Here is a 13,588-nt window from a genome sequence, read left to right as displayed (position 1 = left end):
TATTTGTTCTTTGTGTAGGGGAGCCCAGCAAGAGGCATACTGGAAAATGGAAATAATACTTGATGTATAGTGATGTGGGGGATGACTGGAGCAGCTATTGTGCTCTAAACAAACCCTCCATACATTGTGAAACATTAAATCAAAGAGAAAGCAAGACTCGTGATATTTGATAAGATTTAAAATTTCCCCAAATTCTCAAGTGTTCTCTTTATGGCTTAAAACAAAAAAGTTTTCTGGAGGGGCGCCTGGGTGGCACAGCGGTTAAGCGTCTGCCTTCGGCTCAGGGCGTGATCCCGGCGTTATGGGATCGAGCCCCACATCAGGCTCCTCAGCTATGAGCCTGCTTCTTCCTCTCCCACTCCCCCTGCTTGTGTTCCCTCTCTCGCTGGCTGTCTCTATCTCTGTCGAATAAATAAATAAAATCTTTAAAAAAAAAACAAAAAAAACAAAACAAAAAAGTTTTCTGGCTATCACTGTTTTATTAAACTTTCAGTTTGTCAAGTCTTAGCCAGCAGAGTTAGAAAAGAAAGCATAACATACGAGACAATATTATTGTGTACAAGACAATTTCAAGAGAACTTACAAATTACTAACATTTTTAAGAGAAGGGAGCTGGAAATAAATATAATATACAGTAATCAAATTTATTCCTGGCACCACCAACAAAGGACAAACTTCAGTTTGACAAAAGATACCACTTACATTGGCAACAAAAACATCAGGAACCTATAATAAATCTTTTTTAAAAAAGGTGTGCAGAATTTTAATGGAGGGAAGTATAAGACTTTATTGAAAAACATTAAGAAAACATTTAAATAAATGGATGGATACATCACATTCTTGGGTGAAAGGATTCTATTTTATAAAGCTATCAATTGTCCTCAAATCTATACATTTAATATAACCTGAATAAAATTTTCAGTAGTGTTTTTAGTATATGTACATTTACATACTAAATATACTAAATGTATATTCACATACTAAATAAATATTTAGTGCTTGTGTGTGACCTAACAAGTTTATTCTAAATTTATGTGAAAGATCAATGGTTCATGAATAACATTTTTAGAAGAATAAGGTGGGGAACCTAGTAATAAGACAGTATGGTGTTGTTGCTGGAATAGGCAAACAGAGAACAGAACACAGACTATGCATATACGGGGACTTACATGATAGATCATTGGGAGAGGATGGACTGTTCAATAAATGGTGCTTGAAATGATAGGTTAGCCACATGGGAAAAAAAAGGCTCTCTAAATCTCAACGTCCTAAAAAAAAAAAAAAAGAATAAATAAATTGTAGGTTAACGAGAGACTTAATGTGAAAAGCAAAACTTTAAAACTTTTAGATGTTCTTCTATATATCTTTATCAACTTGTCTAGAAAAGTATTTTGTAACCAAGCCACACAAAGCCCAAATTATGAAGGAAAAGATAGGTGAACCTGGCTACATTACAAACAAGCAAGAAAGCAAACAAACAAAACTTCTGTACATTAGAAGACACAAGTGAAAAGGCAAGGCAAACCCTGGGAAAACATTTACAACTCAGAGATGAAAGATTAGTATTCAGAACATTTACTACAAATCAATAAAGCAGAGGCAAATGATACAATATAATGATACAGTAGTAATGAACAAAGATATGACTTAGCAGTTTCCAGAAGAGGAAAACTGAATGGCTAATAGTGAGAAGATCTCAACCTCCCTGGTAATCAGGGAAATACTAATTAAAACAAGAAGACATCGTTTCACATTTATCTGATTGGAAAAATTACTAAGACAAATAATATCCATTGTTGTCAAAGATTTTGAGCAACAGAAACTCTCATCTGGTGTTAGTGTTAAGTTGGTTCAGTTTGGCAATATCACGAAAGCCAAGACTATAAAGCAAATCCACTTTGAGCATATTACCTAAAGAAACTATGCATTAGCATATGCATATACATAGAATGACATGGTGGAAAATATAGATGATGACAGCTCCAAATAAGAAACAATGGAAATGTCCCTCAACAGAAGAGTGGAAAAGTAAATCAAATCATTCAATTGAATGCTATAAAGCAGTGAAAATGAATGAATTAGAACTGTATTCTCAACATATATAAATCTCAAAAACATAATTTGTGAAGAAGAACAAGTTACAGAATGATGTGTCTAATGCCAATATAATACCACTTATACAAAGTTTGGAACATACCAAACTACACTAGTTATTAATTACAGATACTTAAATTTTTTGCTCATGTGCAAGGTGGGGGAGGGGCAGGAAGGGAGAATCTTAAGCAGGCTCCATGCTCAGTGTGGACCCAGATGCAGAGTTCCATTTCAGGACCCTGAGATCATGACCTGAACTGAAATCAAGAGTCAGATGCTTAACCAACTGAGCCACCCAGGTGCTCCTAATTATAGATACTTTTATATGTAGAGAAAATATAAACGATATACGTAAGATTAATAAACACCAAACTGAAGGGGAAGAAATAAAATTTGAGCTTAATATACGTCTGTAAATTGTATTTCTTTATCTCTTGAAATTTTCCATTAAAAGAAAAAAAACAGGACTGACCTCTGGTGAACTGCAGTTATATTTACATTTTCAAATAACTTTGAGTTTCCCTTGTAATTCAATCCCGTGAGTCATTGCTCTCTGTAGGATCTCTTGGCACTGAGGACTAAGGCATGTAGGGGCCTTGCTGAGGGCCATCTGTCCAGCTTTCTGTCTCCACATCCCCAAACACGGTTGTATTAGTGAAGATAACATGATTAGCCACACTGAGAAGTTTGAAGCTCGCTGAGAATCCTTACTCTAGGAACAGAACAGGTGAGGACTAAGAGCAAAGCTCTTTACTACCGATCTGTGATAGATGCAGATAGAAGCTACAGTTTTAAGCACTTAAAACACCTCATCTCTCTGTAGGCATCTTTCAATCAAAATAGACAAATTAATTTGTTGGAATCCCAAATACTAGTGGGATGGCAGCTGAGCCAAATTCTTGAATGAGTGTCTCTTCTCCCCCCACCACAATTGGTTTTAGTTTTAGAAAAGGTGCTTTTGGGAGTGGGCGATATGGGTGAAGGTGGTCCAAAGGCATAAACTTCCAGTTGTAAAATAAGTAAGTCCTGGGGATGGAATGTACAGTGTGGTAACTATAGTTAACCATACTGTATTGTATATTTGAAAGTTGCTGAGAATAGGTCTTCAGAGTTTTTATCACAAGAAGGGTGTCTCAGTCAGTTAATGGTCAGACTCTTGATCATAATCTCAGGGTCCTGGGGTGGGAGCCCTGCATGGGGCTCTGTGCTCAGCACAGAGTCTGCTTGTCCCTCTCCCTCTGCTCCTCCCCTCACACATGCTCTCTATCTCTAAAATAAATAAGTAAAATCTTAAAAAAGTAGTTCTTATCACAAGAAAAAAAAATCTTTTGTAACTTCGTATGGTGATGGATGTTAACTAGACTTGTGTTGATCATTCTGTAATATACACATACATCAAATCATTAGATTGTACACCTGAACTAATACAACATTATATGCCAGTTATGTCTCAATTTTAAAAAAGGTGCTTTTTATGTTACTTTTTAAAGAATTGAAAATAATAAAAAAATCCATCTGCAGATTACATATTACACCTTGCTTTACTAAAGATACATAATTATGAAAATTTAGTTTGGCTGAAAAGTTGGTAGCACACGGTCACTATTGTAATCAGCTATTGAAAAATATATCAAATCTTTATTTTATTTTATTTTTACCCCTCAGAACAAGAGCACTTGAAATAAGATGCTTCATAGGACTTACTGGCTCCTTACCACCTTTACTTTAATACCTTAAATCACAGATCCTCCTGGATTCTCAAGTGATGCATGGCCTTGGAATGCTTTTCCATTTATCAGCAAAAAAAGTTTATTAATTAGGCACCCACGTTTGCGTAGTACTCGACTGAACACCTCATAAATAAGTTTTACACTGTCTTTGTACCATACAGCTTATAAATTAAAGTAGAACCAGTTGTACAAGCTATTCAGCCTTCCCTTTTGGCCTCATTGCTCACCCTTTTATAACCTCCAGATTATTGGAACTGATTGAGCCAGGCTTATAGGGTCCCCCACTTACCCTCCAGTCATACAGTGGTCATTCACTACACGCTTTGCTTGAAGGTGGTAGGAAAGAGTTTCTCTGTCTTTAGAGAAAGTCGGCTAAGCTTTTGCCACGGGCAATTGGCTTTTTACGTTCTCAGATGGTTTTAAACGCATGGTTTTCTGTGGACCAAAAGCCAGGTATAGATTGTTAGAGTTCACCCAGGGAAGGGAAAATAGCCCATGTTTAAACCACAGTATAGAGCTCCACCAAGCAATGTCACCAAGGCAGTACCCAAAGCTGTTAACACCCACCGACATATAAACTTGAATTCATTTTATGGAGCTTTTCCCCATGCATAGTAAGCCAAAAAGCATTCACCTGTAGAAACATGATAAAGTTCTAGTATCATACCACTACAATAAAGAGCAGTGTAGTCAACAGAGATACGATCCATAGTTTAATGTGAAGAGTCAGTTTCCACCAAAAAAAGGAGAATGAGGGTCTTAAGAATGGATTTCTGTCTTCCAGCTTGTTGCTTTAGTTATTTAGCCATTTATAGGCCAGGCTGCCTCTCTCTTGGCCAGCACAGCTTTCCAAGGCAGGGGTTGCAGACTCCCAGGCAAGTGAGGAGAAGGACTTAGCTCTCATGGATAAGTGATGTGGTGGGGCTTTCTGGTTTGAAAGAACAGGCAGTCAGGTAACTGTTGCTGTGGGTCCTGGGGACTTGTGCAGCTGTGTGTAAGGAGGGTAGAGGAGGGCTCTCGGCAAAAGGCACTGGATGCTTCATCACCTGCCCAGGGGCCCATGTGAGAATATGATTTGTCTCTCTGCTTTTGATTGGTAGGTGTAAAGGATTTTTAATCATCAAATGCCAACAATCCACATGGATAGTGGAATCCTTGGTGAATTGGGAAGGGGAAAAATTATGTTTTGGGGTTCGTTCTGGTACTTAGAGAACTAGGAAATTAAATGTGCTTCACAGCATGGTCATTTATGATTTGCAAGTACTCTACTCATGTGATTTCAAAAAGAACTATTTCCTTCTTTCTTTTCCTTCTTTCCATTTTTCCACTCCCCTCCTTCCTTCCCTCCCTCCTTCCTGCCCATTCCTTTGTCCATCCGTCCATCCATCCATCCGCCCAATGTTTACTGACTCCTTTCTGTGTGTCAAGCTCCTTAGACCTGTGGCTGTGGTCAATCCAGGAATAGAGAGAGTTCAAGGGCAGGGCATTGGGGATAGAGTAGGACAGAGAAGTGAGGGAGGTGACAAGATATAACCAGTAGGAGGTGAGAGATGATGAAAGAGGAGCCAAGGATAACTCCTGACTGGAAGCCTCTGCACTGCCCCCTCCCCTCCATTTCACAAAGATCTGCAATCTCTGCCAGAAACTCTGGGTTGTGGGTGTCACCTGAGACAAAACGTGATATGTACTGCGATCTTCTGTACATACTTACAATGCTTAGATATGCCTCCCAAGGTCCTGCTGGGCAAGGTTCCACTTGAAAACTATAGTCAACCAGTATGCTACCATCCAGTGATTGTGTATCAGTTTACATAATTAAGAGTTACAAGAAGCTTAAATGATTGAGCTGTATAAATTTTTAATAAGTTTTGATCCCAAAAAATCATGTAAGAAAAACTATTGAGATATAGAACAATCAGATAGTCCAGGAGACGAACTCTAAAGACAGAGAATACTGATGGAAGAGAGAAGGTAATGGAAATGAGACATATAAAAATGCCCTGGGACTAATCATATAGAAATGCTGAGGGCAAATCATAAACAAATCTGGAAAAGCAAACAAGAAATATTTGTTACAAAGAGCACTTCAATTCAGGAGTTAAAAATATGTACTGGATTGTGGTGATAGGAGGGTTTCTCTGAACCGTGTTTCAGACACCTACTGTATCACAAGAGCTCGTCCAGGGGACACAGGCAAAGCCAGAAGCTGTGGAGAACACATACAGGAGGCCAACTCAGTGCGAACATCTCCGTGTTGCTGAATCTAATCACAAACAACCCTACGTTGGTCTCTCAAGAGTCTGACTGTTGAACTCACTAAGTGCTTTGTAATGAAATGTAAGAATGAACAAATGCATTACTATTTAGTAAAATCTGTAAGAATGTGATGGCCCATGGAAGTGCCAAGCACCAGAGGAGGACAAGGACGGCTGAGTCTTGGGCTGCCCAGGGTTGCCGTGCTGTGCTGATGGATCCCTTCTGTGTCCCGGGATGTGGCACACATGTACTGAAGATGTTGAAACATGCCAAAGGAAGCGGACCTTCTCCCCTGCACGGTCTGCTTCCTAAGGCAGGCATATCTCCTAGAGTAATTTTAGAAAGAATTCTGGTAATAAGAATAAAAGGCAGAGTAACTGTTGGCTCTAGTGCTAGGGAGGGGAACAGAGCTAGAGGGAGTGAAATGTAGGTCTCGTATCCCAGGCCAGAGGTCTTCCTCCTACATTGTACAGCAACTTAACATTTTACTCCACTTATTTTTATATACAGCAAAATTCACTTTAAGTGTACAGTTCTGTGGGTTTTGAGAAATTCGTGGAGTCATGCAACCATCACCAAAATTAAGATGCCGAACATTTCCATTACCCCCCAAAGTACCCTGTGCTGCTTGCTCCTTTTTAGTCAACCCTTCCTCCCCCCTTTAACCCCTGGCCACCAGTGACCTAGTCTCTCCTTTAGTCTTGCCTTTTCCAGAATGACATGCAAATGGAATTATACAGTAACACAACAACTTTTTAATTACGGGATTTAAAACAAAAGCAAACATGCACACAAAAACGGAAAGGCAGAGCCATTCCCTGAATATTCTAGTTAAGTAAAATTTACTGTGCCAGATTCCTCACATATTCCTAATGCTTCTCAAAATATTTTTCCTGACTGAAGCAACTTTTGCTTCTCTTTCTCTTGGTCCTTACCCTCTATTGCTTAGGAATTTGGGGGATTGCTTTGCAGTTGTTTTCTATGTGGTGATGATAGTTGAGTTTGTACTATTCTGTCTGGAAGAGAGATAATGTATTTTTCTAGAACTTTTATAAATAAGGTCTGACCTAAAGAGGAGAACTAATTCCATGGAGTTCAATTAGGATTTTCCTGAAAGAGAGCAGACAAGAAGGGTGTGGGAAGCACAGCTAGGCACATAAAAATTAGAAAAACTCTAAGGGCCATAATTTATGAAGATCAACTTCCTACATAAAGGAACATAAAATTCCGGAAACATAAAATTGCGAGGCACGCAGAGGGAAGGCAAGGCCTGTGGGTTTGTTTGGAAGCACACAGAGACTTCACGAGGCGGACAGAGCAGCCCTACAGACAGCATGCGGTCATATCCTCGTTCTCCATCATCCTCTCCACTCTTGCTCTTCATGATCCAGAACACATTTCATATAAAAATGAATGGTACAGAGCGAGATTTTACCTTGAATTCTCCTTGACTATTACCGGTTTCTAAAAAAACGGATTTGCGGATGTGGGCTTGTTTTGTTCCATCCTGTGAAGCTTGGAATCGATAACACTTCCTACTAGGGATAAGGGTGGGGTAAAGTATAGGCTGCTTCCTGCCGTCTCCATCTTCGCTAGTGGTGTTTACTCTGCAACTATACTAGACAAGGAGAGTTGCCGTTTGCCTGGTGCTATCTCAGTGCAGTTACCTTCTTACTATGATGTCACCTTGCTTTCCCTACCAATTACCAAATCATTTGTATCAAACCTCTGTATGTGCCTGACGGTGCTTATCGCTAGTATCAGACCTCGGAGCAGTGTGCGACCCGGGGGAAGGGCTATACAAACGCAGTGATGGAGAAAGTGGCATGCAGACCCACAGGGGCAACATATGCTTCAGATCCTGGCATTTTCTCAACTCTCCTGTTGTGATAAAATCCGGGCCCCGGCAAGGCATTAATATATATTTTTATTTGCAAATGCGTTATATACAAACTGCTATCTAAATCTGTCATGCTTTACTAATAAAAACGAAAAAAAACTTAGTTCTACATGCAATAAGCTTAAGTTTTCAGACAGGAAAAGTGAAGTCATTAAACTGGTGGGTTTGGTGTGCAATCCCTGGCATCAGATGGTGAAACAGATGGTTTGTAAGCACATAAGCAAAGAAAACAGCATGAGTTTACTAAGAGCAAGCCATGCTCAACTAGCCTTGTTCCCATTTATGAGAGGGTTGACACTGATAGAAAAGAGAAATTCCTTAAAATCAGTGTATCTTGATTTCAGTAAGGTTAAAGTGTTTTCTTGAGGACAAGATGAAGAAAAGTCCCCTGAATGGTAATGTGGTAGATTTGTTGCTAGTTCAACACGTGGCTAATGGGAGGTATATAGTGACATGTCACAGGACTTTTAATTGTTCCCCAATCTTATCAGTAAGTTGAATGGAATTTGTACGTACCTTTACACAACATTGTAGAGATACTCAATACAATGAATATCAAAATTAAAATTTTTTTAAGAAGGAAAATAAAGCCAACTGAAACAACACCCCAAACTAATAAATGATTTTTAATAAAGGCAATGTAAAGTCCTAAGTCTGTGTCTTAAAAAATGCACAAGTATATGATGGAGGAGAATGGACTTCTTGTTAGTTTGTGAAAAGAAGACATGGGTATTTTAGTCAATTTCAAATGTCATGTGAGTCAACCGACTAAAATGCTGAATAATAGAATAGTATCCATAGCAGATGGAAATGCCCATCGCACTCTACTTTCTAATGGTCACACTGATCAGTAGTACTGTTTCTAAAGCCATGTGTCTGGTTTTAGGGAAGATATAAACAAAATGGAGCAGATCCAGAGGATCTGACCAAGTCGATGAGAATCTGTAGATCCTATCATGGGAACGAGAGGGGAAAGCACCAACATGTACTGAATGTCTACTCTGAGCACAAGAGAGAAGGAGGAAAGCCTGGAAGCAAAAAGGAGGATGGAAGAAGAATTGGTCAGTTTCCTAGGGGTTGAAAGAATAAATGTGTAGGAAGTAGCTCCAGGGCACACGTTATCTACAACAGGGAGAATCAAGTAGGGCATTCTATAGCTGTTGGTCTCTTGCCATGAATAAGGCAAGAAGGTGTGTGCCTCTGTGTGTGTGCATGTGCACGTGTGTGTGTGTGTGTGTGTGTGTGTGTGTGTGTCTAGGTAAATAGGTAACTAGGAGGCGATCAGAGTGTATTGTCTTAGTCAGTATGGCTGCTATCACAGAATGCCACAGACTGTGTAGCTTATAAACAACAGAAATGTCTGTCTCACAGTTCTGGAGGCTGGAAGTTTCTGATCAGAGTGCCAGCGTGGTTGAATTCTGATGAAAGCCCTCTTCTGACTTGCAGACTGCTGTTTTCTTGTGTTCTCACATGGCAAAAGGAAAGCGAGAGAGCTTGCTGGTGTGTCTTGGGTAAGGGCACTAATCCTGTTCAAGAGGGCTCCATCCTCATGACCTGATTAACCTCCCAAAGGCCCCACATCCTTATGCCATCATATCAAGGGTTAGGATTTCAACATATGAATTCTGAGGGGACACAGACATTTATTCTGTAATAGGATACATTTCCGCTCCTCCTTCTTTCACAGTGGCTTCCCTCCAGGAGAATCTTATTTATCTTCAGCCACATTTGTCTGTCATTCCGTATTCACTCTTGCCACTTACTTAGTGCCGGGCCTTGTGGTAGAAATTGGAGACACAAGGTGGAATAAATCCAGTTTGCACACAAAACGAGCATAGTCTCGAGGGGGTAGATGGGCACTGTGCCTGCAAGCCAGCCCACTGAGAGTCTGAGAAGTGCAGTGAGGAGTCTAGAGTCACTCTCATATCAGTGAAGTGTCTAAGTGTCAGCTGTACAGACTTTCAGAGCTGGAGGGAATTTTGGACATCTGCTCCGTGCATGTTTTCAAACAGCGCCTTGTGGCATCCTAGGGCTTTTGCAAATATTTCTTAGGGGTTGCTGTGTGTGAGAGGGAAGATTGAATGACAAGATGTCTGGGGGTCCTCCCTCCTCACACTGCAAGCAGAGCTGCTTCGCTTCTATCTGTTTTGTTTGTTCATCATCCATATCTGAATTGAGTTGAGGAAAGGGTACCGCTACTGCTACATGTTTAACCACGTCCCACACACACGCAGGGATGTAGTGAACAGTGACCAAAAGGTATTGTGGTTTGCTTGATGTGATGAAAGAATTGTTTTTGTTGATGTGCTCACAAAGACAACGAAATCTGTTCATTCGGTGATTGGCTGAAATACCAAATAAGCAAAGATCCTATGTGCTTCTAAAATCATCCTAAGATTTGTCCTTCAGACAGTCAGCTTTCTCAGAAGACTTCAAACTCTCTGAGGTCAAGAACTTTGCTCTCGTCATTTTTGTTTCTCAGGTGAGTAACGCAGTGCCTGACACCTATGGGCATTTCAGATGTTTGGTGACTGTGTGAAGCAGGAATTAAAATAATGTATTAATTGGACCCGGAACAGATCTTCTGACTGATTATGGAAAACAAAATAATATCCTGAAAGCTTATTCAATTCTCAGTAACCTAATATGCTGAATATCCATATTCATTATGCTGCATTAGTAGTCACTATAGCGATCAAATTAGGTATTGATTGCTGTCAGAGAAGAGCCGAAAATTTGGCTCCGAAGCGGTGTCATTTCTTCCATCTGTGAACACCCAGTCTCCTGTCCCTTCCTAGTGAATCCTGGAATCTAAGTCATGCCTAATGACAGAATTCTGCCAAATGTAATCTCAGAGGAGGGCTATGTAACTTCTCTCCTTGTGCTGCACTGACTCACCGCACAGCTACCCTGTGGATTCCAGTTAGCAGTAGTTCTTACTCTTCCTGGTCAGACGTATAGGCAGATCTAAAATCTTCAGGATTTCTGTAGCCAGTTCTTTTTTTTTTTTCTTTTTTAAAGATTTTACTTATTTATTTGACAGAGAGACAGCCAGTGAGAGAGGGAACACAAGTAGGGGGAGTGGGGGAGGAAGAAGCAGGCTTCCCGCCGAGCGGGGAGCCCGATGCTGGGAGCCCGATGCGGGGCTCGATCCCAGGATCCTGGGATCATGACCCGAGCCAAAGACAGACACTTAACAGCTGAGCCACCCAGGCGCCCCTCCTTTAACCAGTTCTGAGTGTGGGCTGGAAGCACTCACACCCCCGGAAGCCCTCTGTAACTAACTGATCTGTGACTGTCTGGCTTGGGCTTGGCCAGACTGAAACCTGCGCATTGTGGTTCTCCTCAGAGAAGGTGCCTTTTAGGTGTGAGATAAAAACAACATAACTAGATAGTGTATGGAGAGGGTGCTTTTTTGAGTTTTACCAAAGTGCTAACCTATAAAGCTGCTATTGGTACACACACACACACACACACACACACACACACACACAGAGCCACTGACATATTCACGGAAAGAGTCTTTAGTCAAGAAGGGAGGCCAAGATTTTATGTATACACCAAGAAGGGGAAGGTGGTGTTCTTAGAAGGGAGTTGACAGGTGATAGCTATACGTTATACCAAGAGAGCGAAGAAAGGCCCTGAAAAGCTATGGGAGCAGTTAAGCATCCTGCTTTTGATTGACAATTTGTAAGTCTTAAATTTTATACTTTTTTGGACTGCCCCCCCTTATCTAGAGTAAGTGGAATATTTTACAAATTGTTCCTCAGACTCTTATTTGTACATTCTGAGACCATGACTTCATAGGAGGTGTAACTTTCCTCATTCTGAGCAACTGAATTCCATAGCTAAGGGCACGGAGACAAACCTTTTGTCAAGTGTGGACCGGGCATATTGTGTCTTCTCCCATGAAGCAGAGACCCACTTTTAGCTAGGGGACTTATCAATAGTGCTGTTTTCCTCAAAACACATCCCAGATCTCAAAGATGGCTCCATTTTGGGCGTGAGGGTTGGGCACGATGGGTGAAGGAGGGAGGGAGATAGAGGCCTCCGGTTATGGAATGAGTAAGTCATGGGAATAAAAAGAAGAGCATCAGGCATAGTCAGTGTTAATCTAATTGCAAGGTAATGGGGCAGATGGTAGCTATACTTGTGAACATAGCACACTATATAAACTTGGAAAATCACTAAGTTGTACACCTGAAACTAATGTAACATTGTATGTCAACTTTACTAAAAAAAAAAAAAAAAAGATGGCTCCATTTTTTTAGGGAAGCTCATTCTTCTGCTGAACTTGCTTTTCAAAAGTTGGAGTGCTCACTTTGGCAGCACATGTGCTAAAGTTGGAATTATAAAGGGAAGATTAGCATGGCCTCTGTGCCAGGATGATACACGCGAGTTCATGAAGCGTTCCGTATTTGACGCGCCTGGGCGGCTCCATTGGTTAAGTGTCCAACTCTTGATTTCGGATCAGGTCATGATCTCAGGGTTGTGAGATCAAGGCCCTAGTCGGGCTCCCAGCTCGGTGAGGATTCCGCTTGAGATTGTCTCTCTCCCTCTCCTTCTGCTCTTCCCCCGCTCACGCTCTCATTTTCTCTCTCTAAAATAAATAAATAAATCTTAAAAAAAAAAAGCTGGAACCATATTTTATTCTTTCACCCACATTCAGTACATACAGAGCACCTACCATATGCCAGGTTCTGCACATTCATTAGTTAATTAGCCACTGTCCTTATCTTCAGGAGTGTACTGGGAAAATGGACAGCTGTTTCCAGTATGTACTGCTGCCTAAAAAGCCAACGAAACCTAACACTGAAAACAAAACCAGGGGCGCCTGGGTGGCACAGCGGTTAACCGTCTGCCTTCGGCTCAGGGCGTGATCCCGGCGTTATGGGATCGAGCCCCACATCAGGCTCCTCCGCTATGAGCCTGCTTCTTCCTCTCCCACTCCCCCTGCTTGTGTTCCCTCTCTCGCTGGCTATCTCTATCTCTGTCGAATAAATAAATAAAATCTTAAAAAAAAAAAAAAAAAAGCCAACGAAACCTAACACTGAAAACAAAACCAATAATGAATTTTGCTCACAAATCTCTAATTTTGGCAGAGTTCAGAGCACCAGCTCATCTCTGTTCCATGTCTTCTGGGGAAGCTCAAACGACGAGGGCTGGAATTACCTGAGGGCTTGCTCGCTAACCTCCCTGGAGGCTGATGCTGGCTGTAGGCTGACATCTTAACTGGGGCTGTGGCCACAACACCTAAGTGTAGCCTATCTGTATAGTCTTTCCAGTTCTTCACTACGCGATGATGTTAACTTCAGTGTTTAAATTCTGTACCTCTAAGTGCAGAGTGTTTTTGCCTTCAGCTTGCTTTGAGTTTTGAGATGTTGGTTGAGTCATGGGAAGCCCACATATTTACCAATACTGAAGTGCGCACATGAGTTTCATAATTTTGATGTGGATTCAAGATACCATTGGTATGTATAGAGCATGTAACAGATGCAGTTGATGCCCTGCTCCTATCCCCTTTAACTACCCATGCTCACTGGCAGTTGGTGTAGACGCATTCCAGAGCATGGAGAGCTTCCCACCCCAGCACCTGCTTCTCTTTTTC

The 13,588-nt window shown here is 41.0% G+C and overlaps 1 non-coding gene across 1 annotated transcript; it reads left to right on the top strand.

Annotated features, from left to right (window-relative positions):
- Window positions 1–12,293: 12,293 nt before the first annotated feature.
- Window positions 12,294–12,402, top strand: LOC113260682 (U6 spliceosomal RNA). Its single transcript, XR_003318062.1, has one exon. It is a non-coding gene; the product is annotated as a U6 spliceosomal RNA (small nuclear RNA).
- Window positions 12,403–13,588: the final 1,186 nt, after the last annotated feature.

This window comes from Ursus arctos, unplaced genomic scaffold (assembly GCF_023065955.2).
Source record: "Ursus arctos isolate Adak ecotype North America unplaced genomic scaffold, UrsArc2.0 scaffold_18, whole genome shotgun sequence".
NCBI classification, from domain to species: Eukaryota; Metazoa; Chordata; class Mammalia; order Carnivora; family Ursidae; genus Ursus; species Ursus arctos.
This window is presented reverse-complemented; position numbering and strand designations above follow the sequence as displayed.